The sequence below is a fragment of the Furipterus horrens genome, unplaced genomic scaffold (genome assembly GCF_987537825.1).
Source record: "Furipterus horrens unplaced genomic scaffold, mFurHor1.1.pri manual_scaffold_11, whole genome shotgun sequence".
NCBI classification, from domain to species: domain Eukaryota; kingdom Metazoa; phylum Chordata; class Mammalia; order Chiroptera; family Furipteridae; genus Furipterus; species Furipterus horrens.
The window spans coordinates 42,230,647-42,243,875 of record NW_028327181.1 but is presented as its reverse complement, the minus strand read 5'-3'; positions in this window follow the sequence as shown (position 1 = coordinate 42,243,875).

Sequence of the window (13,229 nt, the reverse complement as noted above, 5' to 3'; positions counted from 1 at the left end):
GGAACGGGAGAAACCTGGTGGGCTCCTGGGAGGAGGTAGCTCTGGAGGAACTGTGATGTTGGGAGGATTCTGGGGCCACCGTTAGAAGCTGCCTGTGGTGTCAGACAAAGAGACACCAGCGAGCGACTGTCTGGTTTTCACATCTCAATCAATGATTAATTTACGACTGAAACAAATGCATTGGCATCGTTATATTAAGGCATGAATATTACAAGAGCCAGCAGACTGAGCTTGCTGCCCACTCAGACCAGCAAACCCTAGCCAGGAGGGTGCCCTACCTCCTGCACTCCTACCCCAAATCCTTGATGGCTCTGTGGACTTGGAAGCAGCCTTCCCTGTCTGGGCCTCGATTTCCTCAAAAGAAGGAGCAGCTCCAAACTGGCTGAGGGGCCCTTTGGACCTGAGGATGCCAGGTCAGCAGGTGTGCTCGGAATGGCTGCCATGTGCCAGGCCCAGGGCTGGGAGGGACACTGGGGCCCACCCTGGAGGGGAAGAAAGAGAATTTCAGATTAAGGGGAGCCAGGCACTGGGCAGAATCAGAGGGAGTTGGAAGGGCATGCTTGTTGCTAGAGCTCCTACTGCGTGTGGGGCACTGAACTCCCTTTTATCTGATCAGCTTCACCCACACGCCATGAAGGGACAGTGTTATTCTTGTTGTTGCAGCCCCATTCCACAGAGTGGAGCCTCAGCAAGGGCCATGTCAGGGATTCCCCACCTGGTCCTGATTGGGGACACCCCCTCGACACTAGAGGGAGCCATGATGCTCCCCCTGGCTGTGGGCCTTGCCCTGGGAGGGCTGGGCGCCCCTTGGATCACTGGCAGGAAGCCAGGGCGCAGGTGTGTGAGCTGGTTAGGGACACCTGTGCACATCCCGGCCCCTCTGTGCCTCAGTCCTTGCCTCTGGAGCATGCACCCCACGTGGCTTGGCAAAGCGCCAGGTGTCCAGGGCCTGTAATAGCTGCTTATGTGATGTGATTATGAGTGAGAATGGAATTCTGACACAGCAGTTGGGTCAGGAGGGTGGGCTGCGGAGCCTGGAGAGTCAGGCCTGTACCTCGGCAGGGACCTTCTCTGCTTGGTGACCTTGGGTAAGACACTTGCTGTCTCTGTGAAAGGCATTGGGTAACAACTCTAGGGAAGTCTCTGGGGCCCAGGGGGAAGACAGGCTTGCCTTCCACCGGCCCTCCTAGTGAGCAGCAGAATGAGAGCTCCGTGTGGGGGGGTTAGGGTGAGAATGCCCTAGCTCACGCCCCGTCCTCAGAGCTGTTAGGATCCTAGACACAGAGGTACCCCAGAGGTTTCTGTCCTTTTCCCAGTCAAAACCCACTCTGCCCACTGAGGGGATGTGGCTGGCTCCTCTGGGGACCCATGATGAGGCCTCACAGGAGGGGTGTCTTGGAGCCCATTCCTTATGGGGTTAAACTGTGGCCTCCTTGTTCTGGGAAAAAGGGGAGGAGAAGGTGGGGAGCTGAGTCACTTCCCTCTTGGGTCACTTCGGTCACTTGGAGGGAGAAGGAAGAAAAGTTTCCTGAGAGCTTTTGGTCTCCTGGGAGGTTGGTCTCTGAGGAGGAGGAAACCAGGACACTGTGTGCCAGGCAGGGGCATCGTGGGGGTGTTTGGCTGGAGTTTCCTGGGGTGCCCCTCTCTCTACTGCAACCCTAGGCAGCCATTCCTGGCAAGGGGCAGGGCTCTGGTCCTGGAGACAGACCTGGCTTTGAGGTCCAGCTTCACCTTCAACAGCTCTGTGACAGGCAAGTGACCATTCCTCTCTGTGCCTCAGCCCCTCTATTTGTAAAATAAGGCCAGTGACTCCAGAGGGTCGTAGTGACAATAAAATAACTCTAGCAAGGTCCTTAGCACAGAGCCTTGCGTGTGCCGAGTGCTCGCTCACCCAGTCTGTGCCACGCTCGGTGCTCTGGGTGGACTGCATCACGACTTCTCGCTGCGGCTCCGGGAACTGGGAAACCTCACTCTCCAGCTTGATGATGGGAAAGGGCGGCCTAGGGAGCTGGAGTGGCCTGCTTCCACCGTGGGCCAGGGGCGCGGGTGGGATTTCAATCCCAACAGCACGAGGCTGGCGAACTCTGTTGGTGGCCTAGGCCAGGTGGCACTTCCCACCTTCCTGGGGCCAGGAACCTGGGCAGGAGCCTGGGCTGGAGCTTGGGCAGGTAGGGCCTGCAGACTGTGCTGTCTGAGCTGCCAGCAACCTGGGCGTTGGCCAGAGAGCCATCCTTCTCGTTTAGAATCCTGCAGCCAGTCTCCCTGCTGTGCAGATACATAATTATATTTCACATTAAAGGGGCAGCTGGAGGCTGAGGGGGCCTGGGAGTCATTTCAGGCTTGGCTCTAGGCACAGATCAGCCTCCTCGACCCAGTTCTGTGGCTCCAAGGCTGAGCAAGGGGTCAGACTGGTGATAAATAAGGGTCTTCCTGGGCCAAGGCCCAGCTGGTTAGATCTGTCTGCCAGGATGAAAGTCCTGGGCAGGCAAGAGGCAGAGAGATCTGAGGCCCAGACAATAGGCCCCAGGAGGTTGGGATGGCAGGACTCCTGGGGACAGGATGGGGAAAAAGCTTGAGCCTCCAGAGGCAGGGGTGCTGAGAGAAGGGGTCACATGGGGGTCAGGTCTGCAGAAAGGGAGGCCAGAGGGAGGAGCCCAGAGGGGATTGGAGAGAAGGCAAACAGAGCCCAAGATGGGAGGGGAGAGATGCTACTAAGGAGGGGGAGATCAAGTGTACATGAGTATGCATGCCTGGTGTGCAAGGAGAAAGGATTCCATGAGAATGTATAAGCCGGGCTCTGGGTGCACATGTGCACACATGCAGATACTACCCTGAACATGCACACATGAGTGTGTGTGACCCTGTGCACTTGCAGCCATCATGTATGTCAGGACATGAATTTTATATATGTGGATGGACTTGTGTTTCAGCAGTATTGCACGGGTGTGTGCAAGATTCCCTTGCCTGTGTATCCGCACTCTCTATGCACCTGTTTGTGCTTGTGTCCCTGGAGGACATGCCTCTGTGTGAGCGCGCACCCCAGTGCGCGCGCGCGCGTCCCAGTGCGCAAGTGGCATGTGGTGTGTGTGGGGGGCATCCCGGGGCTGGGGAGGCGCCTAGCTAGGCCAGGACCCAGGTGGGCGGGGGCAGCGGCGGCTGGGCTTGCGGCGGGCGTGCTCTCATTTGAGAGTTAGAGGAGTTGCAGCACTGGGTTCTGATGGCAGCAGGGCGCGGAGCTGGGTGCGCGCCAAGCCTCAGCCTCCCGCCGCTTCCTCGCTCTCCATCCCTCCTTGCCGCCTTCCCCGGGCCTCGCCGCTGCCACCTTCTCCCGGGGAACGGTAGTCAGGGTCGAAAGGCTGGTGCGGCTGGAGCCGGCGGGGAGGAGCGGGGCGCCAGAGCGTGGGGAGCGCGCCTGGCCTGCCTAAGATCAGATAACAGTCGGCGGGGAGGGGTGCGTCGCCGGTGCTCTTGGCCCAAGGGAGGGACGGGTCACAGCCGCGCCGCCCGGGGCGAGCGCCCCGCGCCCGGGGGCGCCGTCCAGGGGCGCGACCCCAATCCGTGGCTAGAGCGGAGCGATTAGCGCTCGGAACTGACGCGCCCCTCGGCATGGAGCGCCCCCGGGTGCTGTCTTAAGGCGGCGGCGGCGATGCGGCCAGCGCGGTGGCGCCCGGGGCCAGGAACGGCCGCCCGAAGCTCGGAAGACTCGGAGTGCGTCGCTCTCCTGGCACTGACCGAGGTAAGTGCGGGGGCGCCCGGCTCTCCCCGAGGCCCCGGTTCCAGCTCCCCGCAGATCCCCTCTGGTCTCTAAGTGAGCACGAGGTGGTGCGGTAACTGGGAAAGTGGGGTGGGAAGGTTTTTCTTCTCTTTTTTTTTGCCTCCTCCATTGGTGAGCCTTTGGAGGAAATGCCGACTGCAAGCTTGTCTTTCCCTACCCTGTCTCCGGCTACAACGCCACCAGGAACTTCGCTCCTTGCTAACCTTAGTTCTGGGGGCGCTCCGGGAAACTTCGAGGCGCTCTCGGTTCCCTTTGGCCGACTTTCACAAAGGGGTTCGGAAGGCACTTTCGTGCGAAGCATCAGCCCTACGCATGATCTTCCAGGAGACCCTAAGATTAGGGTGGGGTGCGCCGTCTACCAGTGGCCGCGAAAATGCCCCAGGCCCAAGATCTGAGGGTCCTTGGAGTCCCTTCTCTTTCTCACTTTCTGTGCTCTAATGGAGTAAAAATAATCTGGAAACGGTGTTCTCCGCTGGTGAGCAAGCCAGGCGACTCCAGCCGAAGCTTTTTGCTTTGAGAAATGGGCCTTGTCGGGGTATGGGGATGATCCCGCAGCTGAGAAGCAAGCCCATGAGGTTTCAGGGCAGGGTTCCCCGCCACGTGTGCCTGCTGGCTGTGGACGTCTGGGGAGACAGGGGCCAAGCGCGAGGGGAAGGGGGCTCCCTGGAAGGCACCTGGAGTGGGGAGGTCCTGGGGAGACTTCAGAACGTGTCCATGATGCTTGCTCAGAGGGACGTGCACACTGCACGGGAGCACTTTAGAGCCTGTGTTCCGAATGGCAGGTCACAGGAAAGGTTTCTTTGGAGGTGGGCTTCAGTTCTAGGAGGTTCTTCTGCCTCTCCACAGCCTGGACTTGCTGGGACCTGGGGCCACCTGCTCCCCATCATTTGAGGGTGGAATGCCCATCCTGGAGTGCTGTGTTGTCTGTGACTATGTCTACTTTCATCTCTCTCTCTCTCTCTTTATATATATAGATAGATAGATAGATAGATAGATAGATAGATAGATAGATAGACTCCCTGTGCTCAAGCCAGAGCCCTGGAATAAAGTGCTGAGGAACCCCTGACATCCAGATCCACATCCTAACACCCTGGTTTGCAGGCTCTGTCTCCCCAAAGCGCAGAGGCACCCTCCTGAGGCTGAAATCAGCAGCCACCTTCTTGAAGGTGTGAACCCAGAAGGCACCAGCCACCTGGCCTGCCCACACCTCCCTGTTTCCCTGCCCCAACCGCAGCCTCCCCTTGCTCCAGACTCTAGACTGCTGCCATGTGGCCACAGAGGGTTAGGTAGGAGATCTCAGCCCTGGCTGCCATGGGAGGCTTATGGTAGGAAAAACCCTGTCCCCCCCCACGAGCGCCCATACTGGGGCCTAAGACACTCCTCAGCAAAGTCTGCCCACAGCTTTCTGGTGACACCTCCCCTTTAGCCAGGGAACCAGAGGTTGGCAGCTCCAAGATGGGTACCTTGGAAAGGCTCCCATCAGGTAAGGCCAAGACGCCTGAGGGAGAACAGGATGCAGAGGGATAAGGACTCGCTTAAGCACACCTAGGGACAGGCGGAGAGTTTCCGTTGTGCTGGACAATGGAAACTTCTCCACTGGTGCACCGCTGAGCGTACAGTGGGCACTCTTAGTGCCGGGTGCTGACACAGACCTGGCAGACAGAAGCGCTAAGTCCCTGACCACCTTCTTGTCCTCCTCTCCAGGCGAGTGCACAACAGCGCCTCCTCCCCAGCCTGAAGGGAATGATCCTTCTCTTGGGGAAGGGGGTGTAGCCTGAGTGTGTCAGCCTGTCCCTGGACCACCTCCCCATGCCTGGCTGCCACATTGGATTCCCATGGGGTTTCCAGGTTGCTCAGGAGGGCACCCTCCCAGGGGAGTGCCTGGTGGAGGGGTATTCAGTGAGCTGAGCGGTGCTGTGAGGAAGAGGTGCACAGCAAGGGGCAGGGTCTTGCTGAAAGCCACACAGCAAGGTGGGTTTGAACAGAAGCTTCCCCCTCGCTCTCTGCTGCCAGGCTTCCTGTCCCAGGGCCAGAGTACCCCTTCCCTCAAGTCTGCCCACCCCACAGCAGAACAAGGCACTAGGGGTGGTCCTGTGGCAGAGAAATAATGACGGCAGTGACAATAGTTATAGCAGTAACAGGGACGGCAGCACCCTGTGGCGCGGGTGTCCGTGCTGCTGCGGGCAGTTTCCTCTGGCCCAGCCTGGCCTCCGGTGTCCTGGGCCAGAGTTGGCACCCGGGGGCCTTGGCGTACGTCTCAGGTGAAAGCAACAGTGTTGTCACTGCTGGCAACCTCTGTGGCTCTTGCCCAGTCCCAGGCCGAAGGCTGCTGGTGCCTCCTCTCAGGCCACCTGAAGCCCACCCTCAGGCCTGCTGCTCCCAGCCTAGCTCTGGGCTGGGCCAGCACTCTGAGAGGTGCAGCTGATGTCTGCTGCTGGGTCCCTTGCCAAGGCTTTGCTGTGATACATGGGTGCACCTGCCCCCCATTGGGGCCTGCTACTGGAGGCCTGCCAGGGGCTGGCACAGAGGAAGGCCTGGGAGGGAAGCAGCCTGCGGGCAGCAGGAGGGTTGGAGGCTGCGTCAGCCGCCGGGAAGGTGCGGTGGGTGTGAGTGCAGTCCAGTGGGACTGCTGCGCTGGGAAATGGCAGCGCCACGGAGAGACAGCAAAGGCACGAGATGAAAGAAAGCTGGCTAGAAACTGGGTGAGGGGCCAGGCGGGGAGGCTGGAGGTCTCAGAGGAGCCCTGGGGTGGGGTAGGGCCAAAGCAGGCAGGTGTTCTAGAGGAGCTGGGGGTGCAGGCAGGATTGATACCTCTGCTAGTCACTGACTGAGGGCTCAGCACTCTGCCAGCTGATTTAATTTCCTAATGGTCTGCTAGGGCAGAGGGTGGCATTAGCTCCATCGTACAGACAGGAGGTTGGAGGCACTGGGAGCGGCTGGAACGTGTGTCCCTCGGTCCTAGAGCCCTGGCACTCTCCCAGGTACAGATCTGTGTATTTCCTCATTCCACAGACACCCTGCCAAGTGCATCTGTGTGTCAGGCTGCCCATGGGGCCGCCAGGATGGCATGATGTCCCCTCCTGCCACCCCTTCCTCTGGGGCTGGTCCCACATAGGCCTGGGTGTCCACTTGCCATCTCAGATCCCAGGCTGCATGACCCTGGGACCTAGTGAAGGCCTGGCCTGCCATTGGTGCTCAGAAGGTATTTGGTGGGTCAGTGTCTGGGCTGCTTTCTCTCGCCACAGAGACCTCAGTGGGCCCTATTGTATGGCCTGAGCCGTGGCTGGGGGTGAGCTAGGGGGTGGAAACCCTGGCGCTCTGCTGCTCAGCTGGGCCCCAGCGCAGTGTCTGACACACAGAAGGTGCTTAATGAACCAGTGTTGAATAAGTGGAGACCTGGCCCTGGCCTCGAGGATCTCAGTGTTTGGGAGGAGACTTCAGGGCAGACAGGGAGTGGGAACAAGGCCTGCGGTGTCACTGTGGCTGTTACTTCTCCTCCTGGGTCTCAGTTCCTCGTCTGCAAAGTGAGATTGAAGCCCCGGCTGGAGAGGCTGCTGGGAGCGCCCAGGATGGGAGAGCAGAAATGTGAGCCTTGGTGTGTGCCTCTGGGCACGGGGTCGCAGCAGAAGTGGGGGCCTGGAAAGGGCGCTCTGTGAAAGAGGGGATGCTAGCATTGTGACGCCAGAGCCTTGGGAATTCGTCATTCCAGTCCCACCTGCCCTTGGACGCGTGAGGCCCAGAGAGGGTAGGCAATTTGCTGTAGCCAGAGAGGGCCCCAGATGCAGGCCTCCTGCTGCTGCTGCGTCCTGGGTGCCCCGCTCCCTACACGCTCCCTGCACCACCCGACAGATGTTCCAGACCTCTGGTCTTTCTGCCTGGCTGCTGAAATGGAAGCTGCAGGGACAGTATGAGGCTGCAAGGACATTGAAGACCCCTGGTCTAGTGCCCTAATTGGCCTTCTGTTCTGAAGCACTGGACATAGTTTCGTCGCATGGCCAGATAGGAGTGAAAACCCTTTCTCTGTGGCCTCAGGGAGCAGATCTGCTCCGGCTGTGGCTGTCTGTTATGGCTGCCGCAGAGGCAGCGGGAGTGGCCGCCTGGCTGCTGCTGGGGACCACCTCTCCCCACCTGCCTGGGCTGGACTGAGCTCGAGGACGCAGGCTTGGAGAAGGCCAGGGAGCAAAAATTAAAGCCTTCGGAGTGGAAGCTTTGGTCAGGGCCACCCCGAGCTATGGTGGCTCGAGCACTGCATGTGTGTTTGGTACACTGGGTGTGTTAGTCTCAGCAGAGCCCCGGACCCTCTCCCGGCTCCCCTCTCACTCAGAATAAAAGCCACACTCCTCGCTGTGCTCCACAAGGCCTGGCACGGTGTGGTCATCATTACTGGCCTCATGCCCACCACTCTTTTCTTCCACTCAGGCTACGTGCCTCTCTCCTTGCTGTGCCTCCAAAACGCAAGGCCTGCTGCTGCCCCAGGGCCTTTGCACTTGCTGCTCCCGTGGCCCGGAACACTCTTTCCCAAAACTACACATAACCCCCTGCCTCACCACTTTCAGGTTCTGCCCAAATGCCACGTCACCCAGGAGGCTTCTGCTGGCTCTCCTGGGTAATATCACGGCCTCCCTTTCCCTACATTCCCTCTTCTGCATTTTTCTTTTTAAAAAGTTTTCATTGAATTTATTGGGGTGACATGGGTCAATAAAATTATACAAGTTTCAGGTATATAATTCCACAACATCATCCGTATGGTGTACCGTGTGCTCACCACGCCGAGTCCAGTCTCTTTCCAACACTATTTACCCCCTTTTACCTTCTTCTACCTGCCCCTCCTGTGTCTCTCCTGTGCAGAACTCAATGCCACCTGCCACATTCTGTTCTATTTCCTTACCTTGTTGGCTGCCTGTCCCGTGTGAAATGCAAACTCTCTGAGTGCAGGGTTTTGGGTCCAATTTGCTCACAGCTGATGCCCAGTGCTACCGCGGTGCCCACGCTGTGCAGGGCTGAGTTTGGGGAAGGATGGCCTGGCTCCTTCCTGCACGGTGCCTGACATGGAGTGAGCAAGTGCACTCAGTAGCTGGGTGGGGTGGGGGGGGCAAAATGATCATTTCATTTTGCAGATGACAAAACTGAGCCACAGAGAGGTGACATCACTACACCAGAACCATGGGGCTTGTTGGGGGTAGAGCTCGGAGCCTTCGGCCGGCCCTCTGTCAGAGTCAGATGGAGTGAGCTGGCGTTTGTTTCTGGCCCCTGCTCTGCATGCAGCTGTATCTGTGACCTTACCTGTTTCGAGCTCTGAGACTGTTGTGGCCCTGGCACGTGGCCTGCTTCTAGCTTAGGATGGCCCCGCCACACCCCTGTGAGGGGCAGAAGCTGTTTTCATTGCAGACCTGAGCACACTGAGGCTCAGGGAGTCCCGCTGCTCAGCTGTCACTGGCCTCCTTCTTCCCCATCTGTGAATCGCTAACCCTTCCTCCAGCGAAGCACGTGGGGGCCAGCGGCAGCGCGGGTGGCCCAGGGCTCAGGGTCTCCATTTCTTGCCCGGTTAAGCATCTTCAGGCGTCCGTTGGCCATTTGTATTTTGTGTCGGTGTGTTTCACTTCCCCTGCCTGGTCTCTTTTTTTGAACATGACCCCAGGTTGAAAATTCTTGTTTTTTATTTGTTATTTCCTATTTTCCACTTTAAAAAGAACCTCCATGCTTCCTCTGCCGTTCTCTTTCTGTCTTCCCACTGCCTGTGACAAGGTGAGGCTCACTCAAGCTGACAGGCTCCCGGGGGCTGGGCTCCCTGGAGCTGCTGGGCTCCACCAGGTGCTGGCCAGGCCTCTCTAGGGGACCCGACCTGGGTAGGGCACTAGTGTCCAGCCTGCCTGTGGCTGTCCTTACCTTGTGAGGGGTGACCTGGGGGTGCGGTGAGACATGACATCCGCGTTGTGGGAGCGGGCAGCCGGAGGCCCCGAGAGAGACCACCGCAGCCAGACGTGGCACGTCTCTTTAGAAGCGAGGGGTGGGACAGCAGACAAGGCCCTCTGCCCCACGAAGCTTTCTGGCAGCTCTTTGGAGACTTACTGGGTAGCTGGACCTGGGAGGAGGGAGCATGTGGACATGGGGAGGTGCTGAGCTATGTGTGCATGCATGTTTGCACGTGTGTTTGTGTGTGTGTAATCAAGAGGCTGAAAGGCTAAGGATGAGAGGGGTCAGGGAGAGGTTGTGTGTCCCTGTCCCTGGCCCGCCTTCTCTCCTTCCAAGCTGCAGCCTGAGTCCCCTGAGCTGGTGGCTGCAGCCCTGCAATTCTCCAGCACTCAAAGTGCAGACTAATCGCTGCCACAGCTGGTTTGCTGGGTGGTAGCAGCCATGCCACCCTGGGCTCTGATTCTGTGCCTCTGTGCTCTTGGTTTGAGGCAGGTCCAGATCAGACCTCCATGAAGGCCTGCAGAGGCCCAAGGAGGACTGGGAAGGGCCGAAGAAGGCTGGCCCCATCTCTCCACAGGACTAGAACTTGCAAGGCGCAAAGTGTGTGGGACTTGGGTCACAGGGGGGCAGGGACGAGTGGACTCCTGGGGTTCCTGAGGGTGCTGGGATCTTGGGACAAATGGGGAGCCCAAAGTGGGCCTTGTGGAAGTAGGGTGTGGACAGGACCGGGAACCTCCTTTAAACACCACCTCAGGGACCAGCCCTCACCACCTTTTCTCCTGCTGGCCCCTCTCTTCCCTTCTCGGTGGTCTTATCTGTCGTCTCGCCTTCAAGAATCAGCTCTGTAGTAAGTGTGCTGTGCCCTGTGCTAGGGCTGGGGCTGATGTCTGGGTAGGTGGGGAGGAGAAAAGAAACAAGTAAACAAATACATAAAGAAGTATGTAGACTTAGTCATATTCTTTTGTTGATTATTAAAATTTTTAATTACCAGTGTTACGTGCTCACAGTGAAGTATTAAACAATTGTAAGGGTAGAAAGTGAATTTCTCCTTTTCAAACTCTACCCCCAGCCAAAGCTTTATGTTCTTGAGGCGCCCACCATTACAGAATCTTCTGGGCTGTCTGGGCGCTTATGCAAGCATGTGTATGCAGTCATATGAACATGCCAACATCTACAGCCCCGTCTCCACTCTTCCTTTGTATCTCCCCTTGGGGTCATTCCATACCTGCTGCCCCTGCTGGAGCCAAGTGCCCTGGACCCAGGGACTTCATCCTCTCTTTTGATGGGCCTTGGGTTGAGGGCTGCATCACAGGATCTCCAGATCATACACTGTTAGCCGTGGAGTCTTTGAATGCACAGAGCTATCTAAATGCTTGGCTCATGGATTCTCTGAGGCTTGAAGTTGTAGCCTCTTTGGACCAGAGAGCCTGGAATTGCAGAATTGGCTGATCCTAGCCCCAGGACAGTTGCTAAGTCATTGCCACCTTCCTCAGACCCCCTGGGAACATTTGGAAAATCCAGATCTCTTGGCTTCATCCCCAGAAACTCAGGTTTGGAAGGTCCGGGATAAAGCGTGGAAGTCTACAAGTTTCCATATCTCCCCAGCTGCACGGCCCTCAGCCCTGCCCCCTGCAGGGCAGCCACCCTGCTGCAGTCTGGTTCCCGGACACAGGACACCGGGGCAGGGCCCTCCCTCCCTGGGCCTTGGGCCTAGCCAGTTCCCACTCATCGCAGCAGGAGGTCACCGCTCTGCTTGAACACGTCAGGGAAGGGCTTGCCTCCAGTACTTGCTCTTTTGTGATTCTCACATGGGGAGGAGACCTTGTCTGGGGGAACTGGTCACCCCTGACTCATTTCTGATCTTCTCCATCTCAGGCGCCGACCACCCTGTCATTCCTGGAAGGTGGTCTGAGCTGACGCTGAAGGACAGTCCCTGCCTTGCCCCACCGAGGGCCCTTGTGGAAAGGATCTGAAAGACTAAATCTGAGAGAGGCATTCATCACCCCTGGTACTCTTCTTTCCTGAGCCTCAGTTTCCCCATTTGTGAAATGTGGGCATCCGTTTTCTTATCCCATCTCAGCTTTGGCTCTCCGGGCAGGGCAGGTAGGGCCGCACAGCTTTTTCTCTCCCTATTCTCCCTCCCTCTGCCTTGTGGGCCGGAGGCTCAGCGGTGTCCATCACCTTGGCCTGCTGGGCCTCAAGCTGTCAGCAGCACCTGCCCGACTGGGGCAGCCAGACACCCCCACCCCAGGCCCTGGGAACCTTCGGACCACTGTGTGGGGGGGTTCCCCCAGAAGTCTCTGGGGCAGCTCAGGCACTTCTTGGGGGCTGCATAATAGAATAGACCTTGGCTGCCCTCTTCCCCTCCTTTGCTGGCCCTGCCGGCATAGTCTCAGAGGCACCCGAGGGCCTGGCCCTGATCCTGCAGCAGATGCCCTGGCCCTGAAGCTCTAGGGCCAGGGGCCCCAGGCCCCATCCTGACTCAGGTGCTCTCTTGGCGGACTCAGCCCCAGCTCCAGCTGGGTGGGTCTAGGGGATTCTCCACTTACTCTGCCCCAGATCAAGGGTAGGTAGACAGGGAGTGGCTGGGGAGTAGCACCCCGGGAAACTGACCCGATGAGCCCGTGGTCTGTTTACTCCTCTGCGAAACAGGAACCCCAGGGAAAATTGGTTGAATGAGTCTCTATAGTTGACATTGTGTCTCGGGTGTGGAAGGAGTGCCAGAGCAGCATTCCAGGGGACAGCCAGTCAGGTGCAGAAAAACAAACAGAGGTGGGGACAGTGGGGACTAAAATCAGACCCTGTATTAGTTTCCTGTAGCTGCCAAAGCAAATTGCCACAAACTGAGTGGCTTTAAACAATACAGATTTATCTCCCAGTCCTGTAGACCAGAAGTCTGAAGCCAAGCTGTCAGCAGGGGTCCCCGCCCTGGAGGCTCTGAGGAACAATGGCCCCACGCATTTCTCCTGGCCTCTGTGGCTGTTGGCAATGCTTGGTGTTCCTTGGCTGGTAGGCACATCCATTTAACTGCTGCCTCTGTCTTTACCTGGCCTTATTCCCCCTGTGTCTTCTCTTGTCTTACAAGGACACTTGTCATTGGATTTAAGGCCCATCCTTATCCAGGATAATCTCATCTCCAGATCCTTAACTTAATTATGTCTACAAAGACCCTTTATCTAAATAAGGTCCCATTCAGAGGTACTGGGTGAACATACCTTTTTCAAGAAGTCATTATTCAGCCCATTACACATGATCAGGCTGAATACATTGCCCTATATCCGGACTTCATCTTTTTTTAAAGAAAAGTATTGTATTTTAGCAACATATCTTGGAGACGTATAGTATTGGTGTTATGTGCTTGGTATCTGCTACTTACCAGCTGTGTGTACTTGGACAAATTACACAGCTGTTCTGCGTCTCAGTTTGTTCATCTGCAAAATGGAGATATTAATGATTCTTACCCCCTTGACGCTGATAGGAGCAATCAGAGGTAACATGATGAAGCTCTGGGAGAGGGAGGGTGTGGTAGACGACATCTTTT